Genomic DNA, 25,467 nt, shown 5'->3' on the forward strand with positions numbered 1-25,467 from the left:
TGTGTGTTTTCTCGATATTATTCGGGTTACTTCGAGCACGAAATTATGCAGCTCGAGATAATATAAGATGTTATGAAATTTCGACGCTATATTCCAAAAATATTTCCTAGGTTAAAATTCAAATTTCATCTTTTTATTAACCCTACTTAGTTGACTAGCGTGCCTCCGCAAACAATGTGATAACCCCTGAGTTGATATTATTATTATTATTATTATTATTATTATTAGCCCTATGGCGCAAGGAAGCCTGAGGCTTATGCTGCACCAGCCAAAAAAAAAAAAAAAAAAAAAAAAATTCTGAATTCCCCGAAGAGAGACAAACAGAGAGAGAGAGAGCGAGAGAGAGAGAGAGAGAGAGAGAGAGAGAGAGAGAGAGAGATAAAAGTAGAAGGGAATCACTAAGAAAAAGAAGAATGATGATATCCAGCTCAGGACCCTGGTGTGCCAAGCCCATACTCACCAGATGTGAGCCCCTGGGATAAAAAAAAAAAACTGTTTCGCTCGAACATGTTATTTCGTGGGACGGCTCCAAAAAATAGTACTGTATTCTTAATTGTAGGCTATCGTGAAATAGTTTTTTTAACATCGTGTATTTTATGCAAAGAGCTTCCTCTCGTGACCTGTAAAGAAAACTATAACAGTATTTTTCGGTCGCAGGACATCTTAGCTGTATGTATAGCCATTAGCTGATATGAAGCAGTGTATGCAGTGCCATCTACCGGTCAGATACTGATTCTCGATTATAATGAGCATTTCCAAACTCCAGTTGTTATTAATGCTATATTAAGAGAAATTATTTCTCTTAAATCGTGGTATAAGAAACGAATGTGCTTATATTTTGATTAAATAAAAAACCGCTCACAACGATCTTCCTCCCTATACCTCTTTTCATAAAGAGATGGAACGGTCATCCATGACAAGTTTCACCACTAAAAAGTGGCAAACTAAGACACTGTCACGCTCAGGATGAAACTCCACCACTCTTCGTCGTGGTTGAGTTCGCTGCGAGTTTGCAAAACAGAAGTACAAACTTTACCTTCACAACGAGTTGCCGTGGTATTGCACTACTTGTAAACAAATCGATCGCCAAAACAATATATTATTATTATTATTATTATTATTAGCCATATGGTGCAAGGAAGCCTGAGGCTTATGCTGCACCAGCCAAAAAAAAAAAAAAAATTCTTCGATTACCTTGAGTGAGAGAGAGAGACAGAAAGTAGAAAGGAATCACCAATAAAGAGAAGAATGATGATATCCAGCTCAGGATCCTGGCTTAGCCAAGCCATACACCCCCTAAAAACCGCTAATCTTTATCTTTTGGAATAAGTTTGTTTAAAAAAAGGAATTTAAATTGTTAAAAATTATAAATTAACCGACACAGTAAAATTTGTCTTCACAACGAGATGCCTTGGTATTGCACTACTTTAAAACAAATCAATCAGCAAAAGGTTAATATTTATCTTTTGGATTAGTTTGTTTTAATAAAGGGATTTTAAAATTCCAATTTATAAATTAACTAATGCTATTTGATTTTCTTCATATGTTTTTGTGGGTAGCAGAATTGAAACTAATGCAATGGTCTTAGTCCTCCTTTGCCTTCACAAGTTGCATTGGTAAATATTATCAGACAAAATGGATTTACAAAAGATTAATCTTAAATTTATTTTAAAGATGAGACTATTATGATAGTCTGTTTCAGGACTTTCTGGTCCTTCCTTAGATATTAGGTGAACATTAGGGATAATAATTAGACAAAATAAAAGGAACGTTTGCAATAACACTTAAAAAGCAAACACTTGTATTAACATCCGCAATAAATCTGTCCGAAGTCTCTCAGTAATAATAATAATGATATGCAGTCGCAGACTGCATGAATTCTCAGAATCACCTTTTTAAAAAAAACAAAAAGCATTAGGGTATTATGCTACTCCTCTTTGAAGACTGGCGCCACTTTGTGGATAATTTAAAAACTAATTATCATATATTAATAATTAATATAGTATAAAATAATATTATTTTATATATAAATATTAAAATAATAAATCACCCCCCCCCCCCATAAAAGCTTCTTAAAAAGACTGTGACACATTAACTGTTCTGATAGCAAACACAATTGATAAGTTAAATAAATTTAAGGAAGAACTGGACGGGCATTTTTTTTTGTATCACTTGTTTCAAATCGGACCGGGTGGGTAAACTGCCTACGAGCAATTACACCGAAATAGCCAGCAAACCCAGTTTAACCGAATTAAACTGGCTAATTAAAAGCATTTTTGCTCGATAGCTTAATCTATCACACGTATTGTGATTAAGTAATGGTGTATTTTAAGCCACTAGATTATTTAATAGGTCTTTTAGATAATTTGAAGATTCTGTAATATATTTAAATTACTATTACGTTTGCCAAACAATACTATATACAATTTGAACAATTTCATCATATTTTATAAGTTATTAAAGTTATTATCATACATAGTTTTTACCAAACCACAAACCAAGTTACCTGTGTGTTTTCTCGATATTATTCGGGTTACTTCGAGCACGAAATTATGCAGCTCGAGATAATATAAGATGTTATGAAATTTCGACGCTATATTCCAAAAATATTTGCTACGTTAAAATTCAAATTTCATCTTTTTATTAACCCTACTTAGTTGACTAGCGTGCCTCCGCAAACAATGTGATAACCCCTGGGTTGAAATTATTATTTGCGTGGGACGGCTCCAAAAAATAGTACTGTATTCTTAATTGTAGCCTATCATTAAATAGTTTTTTTAACATCGTGTATTTTATGCAAAGAGCTTCCTCTCGTGACCTGTAAAGAAAAGTAAAACAGTATTTTTCAGTCGTAGGACATCTTAGCTATATGTATAGCCATTAGCTGATATGAAGCAGTGTAGGCAGTGCCATCTACCGGTCGGAAACTGATTCTCGATTATAATGAGCATTTCCAAACTCCAGTTCTTATTAATGCATTATTAAGAGAAATTATTTCTCTAAAAATTAATAACAGTATTGATATTAATGCTATATTAAGAGAAATTATTTCTGTTAAATCGCGATATAAGAAACGAATGTGCTTATATTCTGATTAAGTAAAAAACCACTCAGAACGAGCTTCCTCCCTACATCCCTTTTCATAAAGAGATGGAACGGTCTTCCATCTCTTCCATGACAAGTTTCACCACCAAAACGTGGCAAACTAAGTCATTATCACGCTCAGGATGAAACTCCACCACTCTTCGTCGTGGTTGAGTTCGCTGCGAGTTTACAAAACAGAAGTAAAAACTTTACCTTCACAACGAGTTGCCCTGGTATTGCACTAAATGTAAAGAAATCGATCGCCAAAAGAATTAATTATTATTATTATTAGCCATATGGCGGTAGGAAGCCTGAGGCTTATGCTTCACCAGCCAAAAAAAAAAAAATTCTTCGATTACCCCGAGCGAGAGAGAGACAGAAAGTAGAAAGGAATCACCAAGAATGAGAAGAATGATGATATCCCTGGGCTTGCCAAGCCCATACTCACCAGCTGTGAGCCCCTGGGGGAAGAATTAACCTTTATCTTTTGGAATAAGTTTGTTTAAAAAAAGGGGTTTTAAAGTTCAATTTTATAAATTAAATGATGCTATTTGATTTTCTTGAAATTATATAAAGCTAGAAGAGTCATCTTGTTTCTTCGTATGTTTTTGTGGGTAGCAGAATTGAAACTAATGCAATGAATGGTCTTAGTCCTCCCAGAAAAACAAACTTTACCTTCACAAATTCCATTGGTAACTATTATCAGACAAAATGGATTTACAAAAGATTAATCTTAAATTTATTTTAAAGATGAGACTATTATGATAGACTGTTTCAGGACTTTCTGGTATTATGATAGCCTGTTTCAGGACTTTCTGGTCCTTCATTAGATATCAGGTGAACATTAGGGATAATAATTAGACAAAATACAAGGAACGTTTGCAATAACACTTAAAAATGCTTGTGTTAACATCCGCAATAAAGCTGTCAGAAGTCTCTCAGTAACAAAAATTTTTGGAGTGTGCTTTTCTGTATGTTATATATTTTTATTTTTATATTTCACGTAATTTTTAGAAATAATTATTTTCGACACTTTTTTCCAAAATTTATAAATACATGTAATTAAAGGTTATGTAATCTGCACTAAAGTTTTTCACAGGTGACGTTTCGGCATTCTTACAAAATCCTGTCTTCAAACAAAATGTAGTTCGGGCTCACATCTGGGAGTATGGGCTTGGCAAACCCAGGGTCCTTTGCTGGATATCATCATTCTTCTCTTTCTTGGTGATTCCCTTCTACTTGTGACTCTCTCTCTCAAGATAACTCGAGAATTTTTTTTTTTTTTTTTGGCTGGTGCAGCATAAGCTTCATGTACCATATGAATAGAGGGTGGAGTGTGTTTAGTGTCAAATGGCACCAGGGGTTTCCCCCATCTCCGCGTAGTATACATTGTGGGTGTGAAACAAAGTACTGTATTCATAGTATTTTATTATTTTCTGCGGGCTCCAGGGTTTCCCCTATCCGCCGCTGAAGAGTAACTGTACATTATTTACAATTTGTGGTTTAGCAAAACATCTTCTGATCCAGCATCTTCACAGGAATGATTACAAATAACAAGTCTGTTATAATTACAAATAATTACAAATAATACAAATAATAAATACTGTATATCCATAACACTTGCAAATAAGTTATTACAATTTGTTGAAGGCACCAATTTCTATATTAACCATCACAACTTAAACAAATATAGAGATAGTTAGGACCTTCCAATTCGGTTACAATGACGTCCGATATATATCTTACAATTTATACAATTAAAGATTTACAATTTAGAAAATTTATGATTTACAATTTATGTACATTATTACAGGCCGAAATCCCAGGACACCGTCCACCCAACAATAATCATGGCACATCGACTTATATATTCTGAACGGTAACATTGTCTTCCTGCAATAAATACAAATAAATTTCCTCATCAGAGGTCTTCTAACAATACGATTAATACCAAGGAGGCAACTATATACAGTGGCAGTACACTTATTACATTACATATTTATTCTCAGCCGGCAAGTCCTTTCCTTCTGCGGAAAGCCTTGTCTGCAAAGTTAGCCAGTGCCTCATAATTTTCTTTACATTCTAAAAACTTGGTGAAGTTATTTACATCGTAAACTTCGGTCAATGCCTGAAGTTCAAATCGAATGTCTACATAATATCGACATTCTAAGATTATATGTTGGACTGTCTCCTCTGAGCCACATTTACAAAGAGGAGACGCAGCCAAACCCAGAGTAAATAACTTTGAGTTTAGGCTGCCATGCCCGGATAGAAGGAAAGTTAGGTGAAGACCTGGGTTAAACCAGGGCCAATGTTTTTTATCAAATTCGGCAACCTCAGGTATAAAAAGGGTAGTAATCCTTCCGGTGTTGGCATTAGTCCATTCGTTTTGCCATTCCTGGAGGAACTGGTTTCTTAATCTAGTGTTGTCTTCTTTCACTGGCACGTCTAGGTTAACAGAAAACTGGTTGAACTGTGCTGCAATACCCTTCCTTCTACAATACTGAAAGTAATTGTACAGCACTTCGTATTTGATAGGTAGTTTTCCGTTGATTACCTGTAATGCCGACGTTGAAATTGTGCGACAAGCTCTTGAAGTTGCAATCAGGAAGAAGCGCTGGGCTTGAGTCAAGATTTTTGGCACCGTGACTCTACGTATACTGGGGCCCCAAGCGCCCGCAGCATAACAGACAATTGGAGTATTTAGCATGGGTAATGAATTGAAGTTTGTTATCTAACATAATTCCTAGGTATTTGTACGAGTAAACTAATTTTATTGATTGTTCTTTAATCTTAATACATGGAGGTCTATTTGGGTTTAATTTTCATTTTAGAAGAATTTGTTTTGTTTTGGGAACAGAAATAGTTAATTTATGTGTACAACACCACTCATCTAGGTCTGATAGAACTTCATTAGCACGGATTTCAAGTTGTAGTCTGCAGTTTCCAGAAACAAGGATAATTAAATCTGCGTAAGCGATCTTAGTAGTGCAATTATGTTCGGTAGCCAGCCACCCATCAAGGACCACGTTCCAGCATACTGGTCCGAGAACTGATCGCTGAGGGCAACAGCGAGTCACAGGTCTCGCAACAGAGCAGGATCCACTGGAGACCACAAGTGAGCGATTCTGGAAATAATCCGTGATGAGACGATAAATAGGCACGAAGACCCCGGCCTCTTGGAACCTCTCCAGGACACTTTGCCACCAAACAGTGTCAAAGGCCCCTTTGAAGTCCACAAGGAGGCCGAGGACACTTTTCATTGGAGGCTGAAACGTTATTAATAACTAGGTTAATGGCATCCACTGTAGACATCCCAGCAGTGAAGCCAAACTGATATTTGTAGTTTAGGTTTCTTTCTCTATAGGGCTTTTGGAATCTCGCAATCTCGCTACAATCAACTTCTCTAGTATTTTTCCGAAGACCGGAAGTAGAGCGATTGGGCGGTATGAATTTGCCTGATTTGCTGTTTTGTTGGGATTCTTAACGAGTAATTTAAGATTTGCTTTTTTCCAAGGAGAGGGGAAGGATCCATATTGTAGGCAGGCATTAAAGAGGTTCATCATCATTTACGGACAGGTGCTCCAGATTCTTTTAACTATGGTAACTTCTAATAGGTCCAGTCCAGGGCATTTGCCATCACGCAAAGTCGCAACAGCAAGACCTACCTCGTGTCTGTCAAAATCATCTTCGTGGCTTTGGCCTACGTAGGAAAGATGTTCTAAACGAATGCCTGTTTGTACCGGACTTTCTGGTACAGTTTCATCCTGCATAATCAATTCATCCAAAATTGTTTCCATAATCTCGGCCCATGTCAGAGTTTCGGAGTTATCAGGTCTAAGTACAGAGGAGAATATTTCCCCCGGATGAATTTTGTCTAGAGTCTCCATGCACTTTAAACCTCTGTCAAAGCCAGAGGTTTAAAGTGCATGGATTTTGTATATGTGTAGTGTCGTGTACCGTTGTTCCTCTGGTCATTTAGCCGCTGGGCCCCTAAAGGGTTCCAACGTTGTCCACACTCTGCCCCGTGGAGGCACACCAGGTACACTTGTATTGTAGTTATTTACTCTGGCAGGTCCTGCCACCTAATTTCCTGAGATTTCAGTGCCTAGGACCTAAAAAAAAAAAAAAAAAAACGCTATAGTTAGGGGTCAGTCAAAAAGGATTACTGATTATGCAACTGATGTTATTATTAAGTTTTTGGGTGTAGGGCTCAGGTAATTTAGAGATGGTTCAGACCAGGTTATAAGTTAGAGAAGGGGGAGGGAGACTGAAGGCTGGGGGGAAAGACAGGGATAAGGGGTCCATAGAGAAGATGACCCCCAAATCAGTGAGCAAGCCCATGTCCCACCAGAGGGAAAAGAGGGATGGCAAGGGGGCAGGCGACCAGGGGTAACCTCCCCCCTGCCTGGGTGGTGGAGGAAAAAAACCACGGCAGGGAGCGTGGCAAGGAAAGCTTAATGGCAGCAGCTTCAGCTATTCTGTCCATTTGGTCACTGCATAATACAGTATCATAGTTTGTGAAGGGTCTAAATCAAGAAGATCCAAAGCAGTGTTGTCATCCATGGGACAGAGGTCACATGCCATTAGTGATGGTAGTCGTTGACAGTCCAGCTTGAATTTGGGCAAGACGAGTTGATCAGCTGTATATTCATTCCAGCTGTAGGGATCGTCTTGTGAAGAGCTCCTGGCAATATTGCGAGAAGGCCTTGTACTCTCTGTCGCTGTCCAACAAGTAATGCTCCTGGAATTTTGGATTGAAGTTAATTCGAGTAATCAGAATGCAGCGAAGGTCCTCATCCAAAGGGCATTCATACATTAGTTGAGTCCAACTCTCCAGCTCTCCACAGTGGCAGAGGGGGATCATCAATAATTCCAAGACTTGAGAGTTTGGCTCTGATGGATCCTTGACCGGTTAGCAAGCAAGTTGCGTATAGGCCGGGGGAGAATCATGAAGGAGACTTGGGATATACCTTGTTGATATGTGGAATAAATGTGCTAATGATATCTCCTTTAGTAGAATTAGCCCATCTATCTTGACATGTCTGTTGACATGACTTTTCAGCATTCAAGTTGTTAGTGGGATCAATGGTGTAGTCCAAGAACGTCACCGTTGTGCCTTTTGATAGTTGGTAGAGAAGCCCGCAACGTATCACCTCCAGGTCCAAAGGAAGGGCGCCTGCCAACACATGAAGGACATGGGTACTGACAGTACGGGAGGCCCTGGTAATGGTAAGGAGGATAAATCTTTGAATAGTTTCAAGCTTCCTTCTGTTTATTACTATTTTTGCTCTCGGATACCATATCCCTGCAGCGTATGTAATCGCCGGTAGAAATATTGCTTTGTAGAACAGCGAGAGAGTGCGGCGGTTGAGGCCTCAATCCCGTCGCGAAACTCTGGCGACCATGGCAGTGTAGTTCCTTAATTTTGTCTGCAAGTGTTTCTAATGTGGGAGGAATGTAAGTCCTGAGTACAGGATTATTCCTAGATTCCTTAGTGAAACGTATTGTGGTCTCGTTTATCTTAATTTGTGGACGTCTTCTGAGGGACCCTTTCAGTAAGATGGAATTAGTCCTCATTAAAGAGATTTGAAGATTATGATCCCTTGCCCAGTTTTGTAATATCAAGAAAGCCTGGTTCACAGAATTTTCTAGATGCGCTCTGCTGTCTGCAGACACGGCCAGGACCAGATCATCCGCACAGGCCTGAGAAAACTTCCTTAAGGTTAGTGTTGAGGAAGTCATCAAGTACAACATTCCAAAGAAGAGGCCCCAGTACCGCGCCTTGAGGACACCCCCTGTAAACCTGGCGTTTGACTCTGCAATATGGTGCATTGACATTTATTTCTCTGGCTGTGAGGTAGCTTCTTATAGTGTTATAAAGGTTTCCAGGAAGACAGGAACATCTTAGTCGGCTGAGGACGCTCGGCCACCAGAGTGAGTCGAACGCTCCAGCAAAGTCTATGACAATAATCAGGAAATATTTTCTATTGGAGTTTGTGGCAGTTGTAAGGATATTCTGGAGTGCATCAACTGTTGAGCATCCTTGTTTGAAACCATACTGGCTTGTAGAGGATAAATTTTCTGCATTATAATGTACTCTGATTCTACTGTGTAGTAGGTAGTCAAAAAGCTTGCTTAGCACAGATAACAGGGCAATCGGTCTATAAGAGGATGGGATTTCTGGAGGCTTGATTGGGTTTTTCAGAATCAGGCGCATGTTAGCTATCTTCCAATCAGATGGGAAGATTCCTGTATGCAGGCAGTGATTGAACAGGTCGAGGATGAGGTATGGAGAAAGCTCCACAGTCTTCCTTATAATCTCTGGTTCGAGTAGGTGTGGTTCTGGACATTTATTATTGCGGAGTCTATGAGTTGCACTGTGCAACTCCTCAATAGTGAAGGGCGGCTCTTGATGTTTTGGACAGTATATACTGTTGTCCTGGCAGAGTTGTTGACTTGTACAAGGATCCATTACTGGTTGGATAATTGTATCTAATATGTTATTGATGGATCTGTCCCATTAGGTTGTTATGTAACCTTGAGGGGTAATTGTTGCTGTCATTACCTCCCCTCTTGGGAGTTTGTTGGTTGTGATTCTATAGACTACACCCCAGGGATCGGTGTTTCCAGTTGTGGAAACAAGTTGTTCCCATGATGTTTGCTTTCGTTTCCTGATAGTAGCCGTGTATATATATTTCTGATCTCTCTGTATTGCTGGCGGAGAGCCTCTACTTCTGCAGCTGGCCAGGACCGTCGCGCTCGTTGGAAGGCTCTTCTTCTGAAGTTAACCTCCCACCGGATTTCTGGGCACCAGCCAGGAATGGGTTTCTTCCTAGGAATGGCGCAGTTGATAGCTTCTTTAATTATATTTGTGACTTTTCTCTGGTAGGCATCAGGATCAGTGGGATGGTAATTATTAACTTCCAGCCGCTGGGCTAAGGAGCGTAGCTTCTCCGCAAAAATGTCCCACTTTGCTCTGGAGTTGCATACCTTTGAAGGGTACATCATGGAGCTGGGATTCTTTCCAAGGATCTCGATATCTTGTATGTTATGGCCCTGTGGTCTGAGGTGGTCCAGGAGTCCTGGACAGCCCAACTCACGATGAAGTTTGATATATTTCTCGTAGCCAGAGTGACATCAATTGTGGATTCCCACAGGGTATTAAAAAAGGTGGGAAGGTTGTTCGGCCTGTTTAGAACAGTAATCTGTGAATTTGCCAGAAGATCTTCAAGTTTTTGGCTGTTCCTACAGTAATGCCTATCAGCAGTAGTGCTGAACCAGACAGGCGACCTGCAGTTGACGTTAGCACCGATAATAATCTTCTCATATGGGAGAGTTGTGAGGACGATCTCCAGATACCTCGTGAATGGAAGTATATCAACCCCCGGCCTGCAATATAATGAGACTATATAAAAATTTCCCAGGGAGCTAATGATGTGGGCACATGCCACCCAGGTTGTGCATAAATGGGAGATTTTGGTGACAGTTATATCAGGATTCCTAGTTGCTATTGTAGCCCAGTGATTTTATAGGTGAGGAGGTACCCCCTGACCTTATTTGCATAGGAGTATGGTTCCTGTAAGATCAGAATATCAAAGTTGTCTTCATCTGCTTTTATTCTTAGTTGTTCAGCTACTGCTTTTGCCCGTTTTGCATTTATTTGGAGAATCTTCAGGACGCTGGTGTTGTATGGTTTAAGACGTTGGACCATAATCAGTCTTTGATTGGTGTAAACTCTTCGCCTTTAAATATATCGGACATTTGTTTTCACGGATAGAGTGTTCGTGAGGCATCTTCTATCCCTTGCAATTTGCACAGACGGGCAGTTTTTCTTTATTAGGGCACGTATTATTCTCGTGGCCCTTTTCAGCACAATGGCCAAACGTAGCAGCAGCCTGGGTGCAGGTGTGAGTGGTGTGTCCAAATCTGCAGCATTTAAAGTATTTGGGTACAGCCATACGCTCCCTGAAGCGCGTGGCTGCCCCAGTTTATGAAAACTCTGTCTTGGTGAATGATTGTTTGCCAAGCAATAGGAGCAATTTCAAAAATCCAGTTTACACTGTTTAAATTTCTAGACTTTGTTTGATGCTTTGGGGTAATAATTTCCTCCGGGTTGACGTCTGGGAGTGTTCTCCGAATATTTCTTCCGTATAGGTCGTCCCGCACCTGGGTAGGGGTGAGATCTTTGTCAACGTCAAAGACAATAATGGAGGATTCTCTTTTCTTTGGTGGCGCAGCTGTGAGTCCAAGCATTGGTATCTTCGGGTTGTTCATAATATCAGCAGCTTCTTGGCCAGATTCAGTTTCTATGATTACCCCCACATTTCGAGTCTTTCTAATCTCCTTGATCCTAGTGTTTTGGAAGTCTGTGGTCAATTCTGTAATTACTGTCTGTTTTAGTTCCTCACTAGATTTTGTAGATTGTGGGTGTGTCGGCCTGAGAACAACCAAGTGTGGTTCCTTTATGAGAATCTTCTTTCTTATCATTGGTGCCTTATTTAAGTTAGATGAACTGGGTTTTAAATTCTTCAGCGCATCAGCATAAGAGCAGGAGCGCTGCTTGTTTTTAGATTTCCGCTCTACTTGGTAAGCCTCTAATTTGGCCTGAGCCTTCTCGTTTTCAATGTGGGAATTTAGTAAATTGATTTCCAGATTTGAATTATTTCTCCTCTGAGAGAAGTGGTAATTTGATTATCCGATTTGGCCATTAGTGTTTCTGTCTCTGACCTGAGGGCGAAAACTTGATCCATAATGGATCCCTCGGGGAGGGTGGACATATCAAAGATGATGCCAGGTAAATTGGCCTCTATTGATTGGGTTGTCTCTGTTTGTGCTGGTTCATTATAGCCCTTAGTATCATTCTAAAGGACATTAGAATATGTAGCGTCTGTATCAATGCGCGCTCGAAAGGTAGGTTTGCAGGGCTGATTAGTCTCTTCTACTTGTTGGATAGAGTCATTCTCGTGCTGTTCCAGTATTTTTTCCTCGGATATTTGAAAAACAGGTCTGTTCTGTTTTTTCCTTGCCATAGTATTTGTAGTGTGCGTTTGGGGGGAAAGCAGTGATTCCCTTTTTTTAAGTTCTTCATCCGAAGGTCCCAGTTCAGCGGGCTTCAACAGCACGACTACGGGGTTGCACAATTTGTTTTTCTCCTCAGACATATTGCCTATCTGTTTCAATATGTCCAACGAAAAAAAAAAAATAAAAAAATTTAAGCAGAAAAGTCCGCTGTGTATCATCCAATCAAACTGATTTGCTCTAGTAGCAGCACTCAGCTCGTAACGGCACTCAGTTTATTTCCGAACACGAGTCACTGCAGTAATAACACAAACCGATGCAATATGGCGGCCATAAGTGTCTTTGTACTTTCATATTTCCATTACTCGAGTTCATTCGCGGAAGTAAGCAAAGTATCTTATAGTACAGGTACAATGCAAATCACACAAGGAGGATCCCCTCCCCAGTAAAAATTCAGCTGTAGCTGGGGCAAGCTAATCCCCTTGGCATCTGCCCACTTACTCATCCCCTTCTGGTCAGTCTTACATAGATGTCACTCTGTCGAATGCAACATTCGGGAGATGCATAGAAAACTGGACTGTTCACTCCTCTTGGTCGGTAAGCGACCACAATGTAATAACCTTTGACTTAATATCAAATGAAAACGCAGCAGCTTTGAGAGGCACTCGTGACTTCCCCAGATACAAAACTCGACAAATCAATTGGAATCCTTTTGAAAAACTACTTAAGGAAATATTTACGGAGGAAAAACTGACAAATCTGACAGACCTTACTTTGGACCAGCATCTAAAAGAATTGATGGCAATCATCACCGGAATATGCGACGAGACGATTAAGAAGAAACAGAAAAGGCAAAATTCGGTTCCTTGGTGGTCCCAGAACCTTTCTACTCTAAGGAATCATACAAAGAGCGCAAGACGAGATGTTCAGAGAACTAGGAGAGATGGTAGACCTGAAGACGAGATAAACCGCTTGAATGAAATATACAAAAACGCGAGAAGGACATATTTCAACAATATTTACAAAGCAAAACGTTCCGCTTGGGAACGCTTAGTTAAACAAACTATGGACCAGGAGCCCTGGGGCTTGATCTACAAGCTGACTCTAGACAAAATTCATCCGGGGGAAATATTCTCCTCTGTACTTAGACCTGATTACTCCGAAACTCTGACATGGGCCGAGACTATGGAAACAATTTTGGATGAATTGATTATGCAGGATGAAACTGCACCAGAAAGTCCGGTACAAACAGGCATTCGTTTAGAACATCTTTCCTACGTAGGCCAAAGCCACGAAGATGATTTTGACAGACACGAGGTAGGTCTTGCTGTTGCGACTTTGCTTGATGGCAAATGCCCTGGACTGGACCTATTAGAAGTTACCATAGTTAAAAGAATCTGGAGCACCTGTCCCCAACTGATGATGAACCTCTTTAATGCCTGCTTACAATTTGGATCCTTCCCCTCTCCTTGGAAAAAAGAAAATCTTAAATTACTCATTAAGAATTCCAACAAAACAGCAAATCAGGCAAATTCATACCGCCCAATCGCTCTACTTCCGGTCTTCGGAAAAATACTAGAGAAGTTAATTGTAGCGAGATTCCAAAAGCACTATAGAGAAAGAAACCTAAACTACAAATATCAGTTTGGCTTCACTGCTGGGATGTCTACAGTGGATGCCATTAACCTAGTTATTAATAACGTCTCAACCTCCAATGAAAAGAATGTCCTCGGCCTTCTTGTGGACTTCAAAGGGGCCTTTGACACTGTTTGGTGGCAAAGTGTCCTGGAGAGGTTCCGAGAGGCCGGGGTCTCCGTGCCTATTTATCGTCTCATCACGGATTATTTCCAGAATCGCTCACTTGTGGTCTCCAGTGGATCCTGCTCTGTTGCGAGACCTGTGACTCGCTGTTGCCCTCAGCGATCAGTTCTCGGACCAGTATGCTGGAACGTGGTCCTTGATGGGTGGCTGGCTACCGAACATAATTGCACTACTAAGATGGCTTACGCAGACGATTTAATTATCCTTGTTTCTGGAAACTCCAGACTACAACTTGAAATCCGTGCTAACGAAGTCCTATCAGACCTAGATGAGTGGTGTAGTACACATAAATTAACTATTTCTGTTCCCAAAACAAAACAAATTCTTCTCAAAGGAAAATTAGACCTAAATAGACCTCCATGTAGTAAGATTAAAGAACAATCAATAAAATTAGTTAACTCGTACAAATACCTAGAAATTATGTTAGATAAAAAACTTCAATTCATTACCCATGCTAAATACGTAGCATACGTAGGTTCTTGGGGTCTGAACCCCTCCACTCTCAAGCTGTACTACAAATGTATATTTATTCCTATTGTCTGTTATGGTGCGGGCGCTTGGGGCCTCAGTATACGCAGAGTCATGGTGGAAAAAATCTTGACTCAAGCCCAGCGCTTCTTCCTGATTGCAACTTCAAGAACTTGTCGCACAATTTCAACGTCGGCATTACAGGTAATCAATGGCAAATTACCAATTAAATACGAAGTGTTGTACAATTACTTTCAGTATTGAAGAAGGAAGGGTATTGCGGCACAGTTCAACCAGTTTTCTCTTAACCTAGACGTGCCAGTGAAAGAAGACAACACTAGATTAAGAAACCAGTTCCTCCAGGAATGGCAAAACGAATGGACTAATGCCAACACTGGAAGAATTACTACCCTTTTTATACCTCAAGTTTCCGAATTTGACAAAAAACATTGGCCCTGGTTTAACCCGGGTCTTCACCTAAATTTCCTTCTACCTGAGCATGGCAGCCTAAACTCAAAGTTATTTACTTTGGGTTTGGCTGCGTCTCCTCTTTGTACATGTGGCTCAGAAGAGCCACTCCAACATATAATCTTAGAATGTCGATATTATGTAGACATTCGATTTAAACTTCAGTCCTTGACCGAAGTTTACGATGTAAATAACTTCACCAAGTTTTTAGAATGTAAAGAAAATTATCAGACACTGGCTAACTTTGCAGACAAGGCTTTCCGCAGAAGGAAAGGACTTGCCGGCTGAGAATAATTATGTAATGTAATTAGTGTACTGCCACTGTATATAGTTGCCTCCTTGGTATTAATCGTACTGATACAAGACCTCTGATGAGGAAATGTATTTGTATTTATTGCCGGAAGGCAATATTAGCGTTCAGAATATATCGGTCGATGTGCCAGGATCACTGTTGGGTGGACGGTGTCCTGGGACTTCGGCTTGTAAAAAGGTACATAAATTGTAAATCTTACATTGTATAAATTGTAAATCATAAATTGTATAAATTGTAAGATATATATCGGACATCATTGTAACCGAACTGGTAGATCCTAACTATCTGTATAGTTGTATAAGTTGTGAAGGTTAATATAGAAATTGATGCCTTCAACAAATTGTAATAACTTAGTTGCAAGTGTAAAGGTTATACAGTATGTTTGTAATCATTCCTGTGAAGATGCTGGATCAAGATGTTTTGTAAAACACAAATTGTAAATAATGTACAGTTACTCTTCAGCGGCGGATAGGGGAAACCCTGGAGCCCGCAGGAAATAATAAAATACTATGAATACTTTTTGTGGCAAGCTAATCAAAAGACAGCCGCCTCCCCTAAATTATCGCTACGGCGACCTCGTGGTCAGAGCCCTAGCCGACAACGTAGAGTACAAGAACGGACACAATTAAGTTAACTCCAGAAGAAAATTAAAATTAACTTACTCCATTTGTAGCATATTTATGGCTAATTCTATTGATTATCAAATATTATGAGATTATGAGATTATATCCAGAAAAGATAACAAATAATAAACATAAGTTGCAGCACATTTAAAATCCGACAATCTAAGGACGCACCATATGAATAATAATAATAATAATAATAATAATAATATAATAATATGGAGTCGCAGACTACATGAATTCTCAGAATCATCTTTAAAAAAAAAACAATAGGGCCGTATGCTACTCCTCTTTGAAAACTGGCGCCACCTTGTGGATAATTTAAAAATTAATAATTAATTACGAAATACAGTATTTATATTATTAATTAACATTTATTAATTTTAAATATATATATATATATTAATAAATATTTTTATAATAATTCACCCCCCCCCCCTAAAAGTTTCATAAAATGACTGTCACACGTTAACTGTTCTGATAGCAAACACAATTGATAAGTTAAAGAAATTTAAGGAGGAACTGGACAGGCATTTGGAGGGAATGCTGTGACTTTTTTTTTTTTTTTTTTGGCTGATGCTGCATAAGATCATACACTTGCGTCACATGTTGCTACTACTACACTCTTCCCTCCATCTCCTCTTTTTTTATATTACTTGTTTCAAATCGGACCGGGTGGGTAAAGTGCCTACCTAGCAACCCAAAGTTCGCGGGTTCGAATCCTGCCTAGGATTAAAGTACTACAAAAACTGTGGGAGGTGCATTATGGCCACAGAATCCGTTTGGCCAATAACTAGATGGCACATCTTTGATGCCTTCGAACAAAGACAGGAATTGTCAGTTATATATCTTGAATTCCATTCCGCATTTGATGCCATCTATATGCCTAATCTCCTACATCTCTTAGAAAACTACTGCAATTTTCGTGGCGATGTTCTCTGGTTCCTAGAATCTCTCCTATCGAAGAGGACCCTTGTTCTAAAAATCGAAACAAAGACTTTCACGCGTCACATAACTGCCAGTGTACCTCGAGGGACGGGGGCGGGGTCCTGTCTGGCATTCTCTTCTCAGCAATCATGGTGCCATTTGTGACCAATAAGTGCAATTGGATCACATATGCTGACGATGTCAAGCTCCTTACTAGAATTTCACCATCCAACTCGGCAGCCGAAATCACTCAGCAAACTGCAGGACATAGCTGACTACCTCAATACCTTCAACCTCCAAATCAACCCCCTAAAATCGGCACAAATAACTTATTCTCTAAAGGGCAGTCCAACAACGTTGGAGCCTGTGCTTAACGGCTCCTCAGTTCCAAGTGTTCAAACACACAAAGATCTGGGGGTCGTTTTCGACTCCAAACTATCTTTCAACGATCACATAAACCTCATACAGTCGAGGCTGAATTCACTACGCTGGGTCGCCAAACAACAGCTGCTCCACACCACCGACCCACAACTGGTAAAAAGCATACAATATTGATACATCGTATCAATCCTTTACCCTAAAATATTGTATGGTTCAGAGATATGGGCCTCGGCCGCCGAATCCAACATTAAAAGAATATTCTCTGCCGAATTCTGGCTTCTAAAATGGGCCAACAGCAAACTCCACCTTCCCCCAACTCAACGCAGTTAGCAGAAGCTCTTCAACTACGCAGGCTCCGATTCTCATTGGAGAAAGAAGGCTGCTGTTCACCATCAAGATGGCCACCGGTAAAATTACAGAGCCGAACTTCTGGGATCACTGCTCTTGCGCATTCCTCCCCCTTATCTCCGGTCTTCAGCACAGGTGCCAGCAAACCGTAACCGGCTAGTACTAACCGACAGATTCCTGCCAAAGCAAATGCTGCCCTCACTGCAAGCCATCGACGGGCACCTCCAAGAAGTGGCCAATAATAAAAAATACAGGAAGAGAATCCACGTGGATGTCTTTCTCACAAATATGTTTTGTAAACCCCTAGCACCACTATGCCGTGACCAATTGTATGTCTTTCATTGCTACGATTAAATTCAGATGAAAAAAACCTTATTTACCTTAATCATTTGATTAAATTTGCCTCTAGGATTCTCTGTGTGCGTTTCTCCTTTCTTCCTCCATACTGCATTAGCTTTTACAAGTGAACTTTTCTTCCTACTCTAAACTTACACAAAGTTCTTATCACAAATTCTCCCACTACAGCTTCCATCTACCCCCGGACTGCAGCTACCACACAAACTAGACCACGACTCTCTTCGAAATTTCTCTCTATTTACCTCTCTACGCTCTCTCCAAAATTCCCTCCGCTTTCTTCCTGGCCAATCGTTGACATTCACATCCCTTCCTTCGCGATTCTTATTCGTCTCCTCTCCTCTTCCGTGGCGTGTCTTCCATCCTTTATGTCAGAACTTCCGTTTGTCTAGCAATTTCTGGAACTTTCGCGAAAAGCAAACGGAAGTTCCGGTCATCTAAGAAAATTCCAGATCCTCTTGTGACCTCATACTCACATCCATTACTACGTCGCCCACACCTGCTAGTAGTCGCACCGTGAAATTTTTAAGAGGGTACTTCCGTACTCAGTGCCCTTTTCTCTTGAGTGTATGCCCCTATCTTAAGTGGGATTTGTTTCGGTCTATTACAATTAACGACTCACTAAGGAATCCTTTACAAACGAGGGATATAACTTAAGCTGGGAGTGTCTGGAATAACTTTCAAATTCCAGTGTTTCCTAACACATGATATTTGAGCTGAAAACTGACTGTTTACACTACAATTAACTCTCCCAATATTTAACAAGACTTTATTAATTATTATTGTAAGGATGGGTCCTTACACTACAAAGGCAAAGTTAAAGGATTACCAAACGGCTGTAGGGTGGTTCAATCTAATGTATCTGTTACAGGACAGGATGCAAATGCTGTGGCAAGGGTGTGGGCAGCTCTCGTTATAGCGGACAAGGAGATCACGATCACGAGGGTAAATGGTCTCTGCTCCGAGCATGCGGCATGTGCATGCTTGGAACGTAGTTTTGGACAAATATTCTTCATCTCAATCTACATGCAGTGCTCACAGCATTCTCAACAAATTCAGCCTTATCTAAACTTCCTTGAGACAGCTTTAATTAGGTTATCAGGCAAAAAGATAGTTATAATGACCGACGCAAATGCTTCTTCCACCATGTGGAACAGCCCCATAACGAATAATAAAGGTCAATTACTGGAGGAACTCATAATAACTAACGGATTGATTGTCTGGAACACCCCCGGGCATTTGGCCATTTATTCATCCCCTTCTGGTCAGTCTTACATAGATGTCACTCTGTCGAATAAAACATTCGGGAGATGCATAGAAAACTGGACTGTTCACTCCTCTTGGTCGGTAAGCGACCACAATGTAATAACCTTTGACATAATATCAAATGAAAACGCAGCAGCTTTGAGAGGCACTCATGACTTCCCCAGATACAAAACTCGACAAATCAATTGGAATCCTTTTGAAAAACTACTTAAGGAAAAATTTACTGAGGAAAAAGTGACAAATCTGACAGACCTTACTTTGGACCAGCATCTAAAAGAATTGATGGCAATCATCACCGGAATATGCGACGAGACGATTAAGAAGAAACAGAGAAGGCAAAATTCGGTTCCTTGGTGTTCCCAGAACCTTTCTACTCTAAGGAATCATACAAAGAGCGCAAGACGAGACGTTCAGAGAACTAGGAGAGATTGTAGACCTGAAGACGAGATAAACCGCTTGAATGAAATACACAAAAACGCGAGAAGGAGGAGCCACATTCCGGAGGAGCGAGTGCAGAAAAGCGAAAACGTCACCTTTGATCCGAAAGAAATTGGTTAGGAGATTCAGAAGGGCTGAGATGTTGAGGCTATCAAAAGCAGCTTCAATATCGGCATAAACAACCGCCATTTCTGATTTGGCCTCAAATGCATTTAAAATTTCCGTTTGGACTGCCAGAAGGTTGGAGACAGTTGATCTATTAGGGAGAACATAATGGAGTTGTTTTGATGATTGTGGAAGAAGATGGCGTGTTATATGCGGAAGAAGGACTTTTCTAGTATCTTTAGGAGCGTGAATGCAGTGGAAATCGATCTATAGTGCTTCGGCTGGCTTGGTAGTTGAACTTTAGGTAGTGGGGCAAGACTGTATTTGCTCCAGGATGCAGGAAACACTCTATGAGAGAGGATGGAGTTGAACAAGTAGAGCAGAGGATCAAGGATATATGGACTGAGGCACTTTACGATGAAATGCGGGACTTTATCGATGCCAGCGGTGCATGATGGACGCAGCGAGTTGATGGCTTGACGAAGCTGCTGTCGATCGATTTGAATGGAAAACAGCTCATCATCTGGACTAGAAATGGGGTCTGGTTGGTAATCATATGGTTGTGTGATGTTGTCTTGGAATCTGGCTACATAGTTGATCTGGATTGAAATTAGAATCTGGTTCAGAGTTACGGGTATATGGCACTTTGCCTTTGGATAAGGTCTTGTCAGTATATTCTTTAATGGCTTGCGATTTCAGTCTGTTAAACAGTGCTCTAGCTTTGGAGTACTGAGTTCGGTCAGATGCTGTACCAGACTGTTTCCATTGTTTATGGAGGGACTGTTTGCACTTGAAACTGTAATTTAGCTCCGAAGACCACCAAGCATTAGTTCTAGCGGAGATACTGACCTGTTTAGCTGCTGAGAACATGGTAACAGTGTGCAACCATCTAGTTAATATGTCTAGAGCCAGTTCCGGATCTCCTGATTCGAGAACTTCCCAGGGAATTAATCTTGTTGCATAAAGGCATCTATTCGGTTGTAGGAAGGTGGGAGAGATGATGATCTTCCTTTTGACGTAGTGGGAGACATTAAAGTTGGGCGTTGGGAGCTGCAATAGGACTACGATGGGTTCATGATCGGATTCAAAGTGAGTTTCGGGTTTAATGTCGACGCTACAGGAACCAGACGATAATATGAGATCCAGGCGATGAGGACCTCTAGTTGGGCCTTCGTTTATGATCCTGAGGCCACTAGGTGCAATCTTAGCCATAAGTGACTCATGAAGATGTTGGAGATTTGGTGGTAAGTTAAAATCTCCACAGATGAGGTGGATAGCAGATGTGTGAAGCGTATTTATTAGCCAGGATGCAATATCATTGATTGTCTCAGCATCGGGGGTTGGGTGTGTATATATTGCACCGAGATCTAATAAGCAGGAGTTAATCTTGACCGTTACTATCAATGCTTCGAATAGATTGGATTTGCTGGAGACTACATGTACGAACTCAAGTTACTGGCATTTATGATAACAGCAACGCCCCCACCACAGGAATGAGAGCGGGAGGTGAAGAAAGATTTGTAACCAGCAGCTTGGGCGGAGGCAATTGATTCTTGTTGTGGTTCCAGCCAGGTTTCAGACATGCAGATGACATCAGCCATTTGGGACAGAAGCATCTGCTCAAGTGTCTCGAGCTTATTCCGAATACTACGAACATTTTGATAAAAAATCTTGAGTGTAAGGTGACACGAGACCTTCAGGAGTGCTGATTCGAGGACATTATTTACTTTCTTTGTTGGCTTTTTAGCACGGTTGGTTACAATAGTTGGTATAAGCTGAGGGTGGATTTCATTGTAGCTGTGGTATTGCAGAGATTGATCAGAGGTTTTGTCATCGGGGTATGTATAGGGCTCATCATCGTGTGGCCCTGATTCCTGGTTTTGGGGCTTCTGAGAATAGGAATGTCTATCAAACCGTCACGCTTGGGAGCAGTCTTGGTGGGATAGCGCATTAGCCATGGCTAGACGTGGGGTGATATTGGATTTAGGTTCATAGTATGGCCTGAGTAGTGATCCAGACGGCCAGAGAGCAGTCGCTGATATGGAGCTGAAATTCTGTGCATCGCACTCAACTTTGAACGATGTATGCAGGGGTGTTTTCTTAAGGAGTGTGACGGACACAGTAAAGTGCAGCTCATGCATTATGTATGACTAGATATCATCTGGAGTTGTATTTGGGGCCAGTCGGGAAACGAATAGACTTCGTCGAAGACGGACAGCTGGTGGATTCATCGCCTGCAGCCTGGAGGTGGCCGAGGTGCCCATTTTAAATGATCGCCTTCTCTTTAGTACATTTGGGGTTCCCATTTTACCCTCTTCAGGGTGGCGAGGCTTACTGCAGTAACTCTGGGCCACAAGTGTAGGAGGAGGTGCAGCTACAACCTCCGCCCAGGATGGTTGTAATGTTAGCAGTGGGGGGCCGCAATTGTGGATTTCAGGTTTCTTCGGCATTGTAGGTTGATACACTCGGCTCGAGTACGAGTAAGGCTTGACGATAGTTTCAGGATTGGGTTTACATTGCAACGTAGTATATGGCTTCTGTTATTTGTGGAGTGGACACTAAGTGGTTTATCTGGATTAGCTGATTCTTCCGTAGGATTGGCAGGATTTCTGGTCTGGTTTTCCTGGAAAGGAAGTTCTTCGGCTATCTGGATCTCGGGGAAATTTAGTGTTTGGCCTGAATTCAGTACATTAGTGCTGTAGGATAAGTTATTGTGATCCTGATTAGTAGCGCAGGTCTGAGTCGTAGCGCATTTAATAGCTGGAGCACCATCATTACATGTACACAAACTTGGATCTTGAGAAAAGTTATCAGTTATGGAGGATACGCAGTTATTATTACTGCAGAGCATACCATGTTTGATATCTTCAAGTATTGATGTTATAATAATTTCAAGTGATTTACGGTTCTTGAAGAGGCACGTGGAGTGTCTAGGAAACAAAGATTCAGCAAGCGAAAAATCAGTTTGTGAAGACACATTAGTAATCACGATAGAAGGTGGGGAGTTCCTTCTTTGGGGATCTGCATGCATTGTTGGCTGTGCATGCGGGATATTGGCGAAATCTTCTCTTTGAGTTGCTACAGTGGCGACACTGCGATGGTGTCTGGGTGTTATAAAGGTTTCCGGGAAGACAGGCACGTCTTAGTCGGCTGAGGTCGCTCGGCCACCATAGTGAGTCGAACGCTCCAGCAAAGTCTATGACAATAATCAGGAAATATTTTCTATTGGAGTTTGTGGCAGTTGCAAGGATATTCTGGAGTGCATCAACTGTTGAGCATCCTTGTTTGAAACCATACTGGCTTACTAGAATTTCGCCATCTAACTCGGCAGCCGAAATCACTAGCAAACTGCAGGACATGGCTGACTACCTCAATACCTTCTACCTCCAAATCAACCCCCTAAAATCGGCACAAATAACTTATTCGCTAAAGGGCAGTCCAACAACGTTGGAGCCTGTGCTTAACGGCTCCTCAGTTCCAAGTGTTCAAACACACAAAGATCTGTTGGTCGTTTTGGACTCCAAACTATCTTTCAATGATCACATAAACCTCATACAGTCGAGGCTGAATTCACTACGCTGGGTTGCCAAACAACAGCTGCTCCACTCCACCGACCCACAACTGGTAAAAAGATACATCGTATTAATCCTTTACCCGACAATACTGTATGCTTCAGAGATATGAGCCTCGGCCGCCGAATCCAACATTAAAAGAATATTCTCTGCCGAATTCTAGCTTCTAAAATGGGCCAACAGCAAACTCCACCTTCCCCCAGCTCAACGCAGTTAGCAGAAGCTCTTCAACTACGCAGGCTCCGGTCCTACATCGGAGAAAGAAGGCTGCTGTTCACCATCAAGATGGCCACCGGTAAAATTACAGAGCCGAACATCTGGGATCACTGCTCTTGGCGCATTCCTCCCCCTTATCTCCGGTCTTCAGCACAGCTGCTATCAAACCGCAACCGGCTAGTACTAACCGACAGATTCCTGCCAAAGCAAATGCTGCCCTTACTGCAAGCCATCGACGGGGACCTCCAAGAAGTGGTCAAAAATAAAAAATACACGAAAACTAAAAATGTAAACCTGTGCTTTGTTGCCTTCCAATAATCTGATGTCTTGCTCACAAACATGTTTCGTAAACCCCTGGCACCACCACCATGCCGTGATTAAAACTAGAGGTGAAAAAAACCTTGTTAGAAAGCCAAAGGTATAAAGAGGAAGCAATATCCCTGTTTAACGGAATTAAATCACCTAATTGAAATCAATTGTGCTGGATAGTTTAATCTATTACATTTATTGTGAGTAAATAATGGTGTATTTTAAGCTAACTAGATTATTTAATAAACCGTTTAGACAATTTGAAGATTCTGTAATACATTTAAATTACTATTAAGTTTTCCAAAATATGCTATATTCAATTTGAACTATTGAATATTGAATGAAAAATGCTATATTCAATTTGAACCATTTCATCATATTTCATAAGGTATTAAGGTTATTATCATACATAGTTTTTACCAAACCACAAGCGAAATTACCTGTGTCTTTTCACGATATTATTCGGATTACTTCGAGCACGAAATTATGCAGCTCGAGATAGTATAAGATGTTATGAAATTTCGACGCTATATTCCAAAAATATTTCCTACGTTAAAATTCAAATTTAATCTTTTTATTAATCCTACTTAGTTGACTAGCGTGCCTGCGCAAACAATGTGATAACCCCTGAGTTGATATTGTTATTTGCGTGGGACGGCTCCAAAAAATAGTACTGTATTCGTAATTTTTGGCTATCATGAAATAGTTTTTTTTAACATCGTGTATTTTATGCAAAGAGCTTCCTCTCGTGACCTGTAAAGAAAAGTAAAACAATATTTTTCAGTCAGGACATCTTAGCTGTATGTATAGCCATTAGCTGTTATGAAGCAGTGTAGGCAGTGCCATCTACCGGTCAGACACTGATTCTCGATTATAATGAGGATTTCCAAACTCCAGTTCTTATTAATGCATTGTTAAGAGAAATTATTTCTCTAAAAATTAATAACAGTATTGATATTAATGCTATATTAAGAGAAATTATTTCTCTTAAATCGCGATATAAGAAACGAATGTGCTTATATTCTGATTAACTAAAAAACCACTCAGAACGAGCTTCCCTCCCTACATCCCTTTACATAAAGAGATGGAACGGTCTTCCATCTCTTCCATGACAAGTTTCACCACCAAAAAGTGGCAAACTAAGTCATTGTCACGCTCAGGATGAAACTCCACCACTCTTCCTCGTGGTTGAGTTCGCTGCGAGTTTACAAAACAGAAGTAAAAACTTTACCTTCACAACGAGTTGCCCTGCTATTGCAGTACTTGTAAACAAATCGATCACCAAAATAATAAATTATTATTATTATTATTATTATTATTATTATTATTATTATTAGCCATATGGTGCATGGAAGCCTGAGGCTTAGGCTTCACCAGCCAAAAAAAAAAAAAAATTCTTCGATTACACTGAGCGAGAGAAAGACCGAAAGTAGAAAGGAACCACCAAGAAAGAGAAGAATGATGATATCCTTTAGTTTGCCAAAGCCCATACTCAGCTGTGAGCCCCCGGGGGAAGAATAAATCTTTATCTTTTGGAATAAGTTTGTTTTAAAAAAGGGATTTGAAAATTCAAATTTATAAATTAACTGATGCTATTCGATTTTCTTGAAATTATATAAAGCTAGAAGAGTCATCTTGCTTCTTCGTATGTTTTTGTGGGTAGCAGAATTGAAACTAATGCAATGGTCGTAGTCCTCCCAGAAGAAAAAACTTTGCCTTCACAAATTCCATTGGTAACTATTATCATACAAAA

At 40.5% G+C, this 25,467-nt stretch overlaps 3 pseudogenes; all 3 read right to left on the minus strand.

The window, feature by feature from the left end:
- Positions 1–853: 853 nt before the first annotated feature.
- Positions 854–1,040, minus strand: LOC150075890 (small nucleolar RNA U3; annotated as a pseudogene).
- Positions 1,041–3,105: 2,065 nt separating this feature from the next.
- Positions 3,106–3,299, minus strand: LOC150075891 (small nucleolar RNA U3; annotated as a pseudogene).
- Positions 3,300–24,752: 21,453 nt separating this feature from the next.
- On the minus strand, positions 24,753–24,947 carry LOC150075892 (small nucleolar RNA U3; annotated as a pseudogene).
- Positions 24,948–25,467: the final 520 nt, after the last annotated feature.

The sequence above is a fragment of the Mastigoproctus giganteus genome, chromosome 13, assembly GCF_048544385.1.
Source record: "Mastigoproctus giganteus isolate SK-2022 chromosome 13, ASM4854438v1, whole genome shotgun sequence".
NCBI lineage: Eukaryota > Metazoa > Arthropoda > Arachnida > Uropygi > Thelyphonidae > Mastigoproctus > Mastigoproctus giganteus.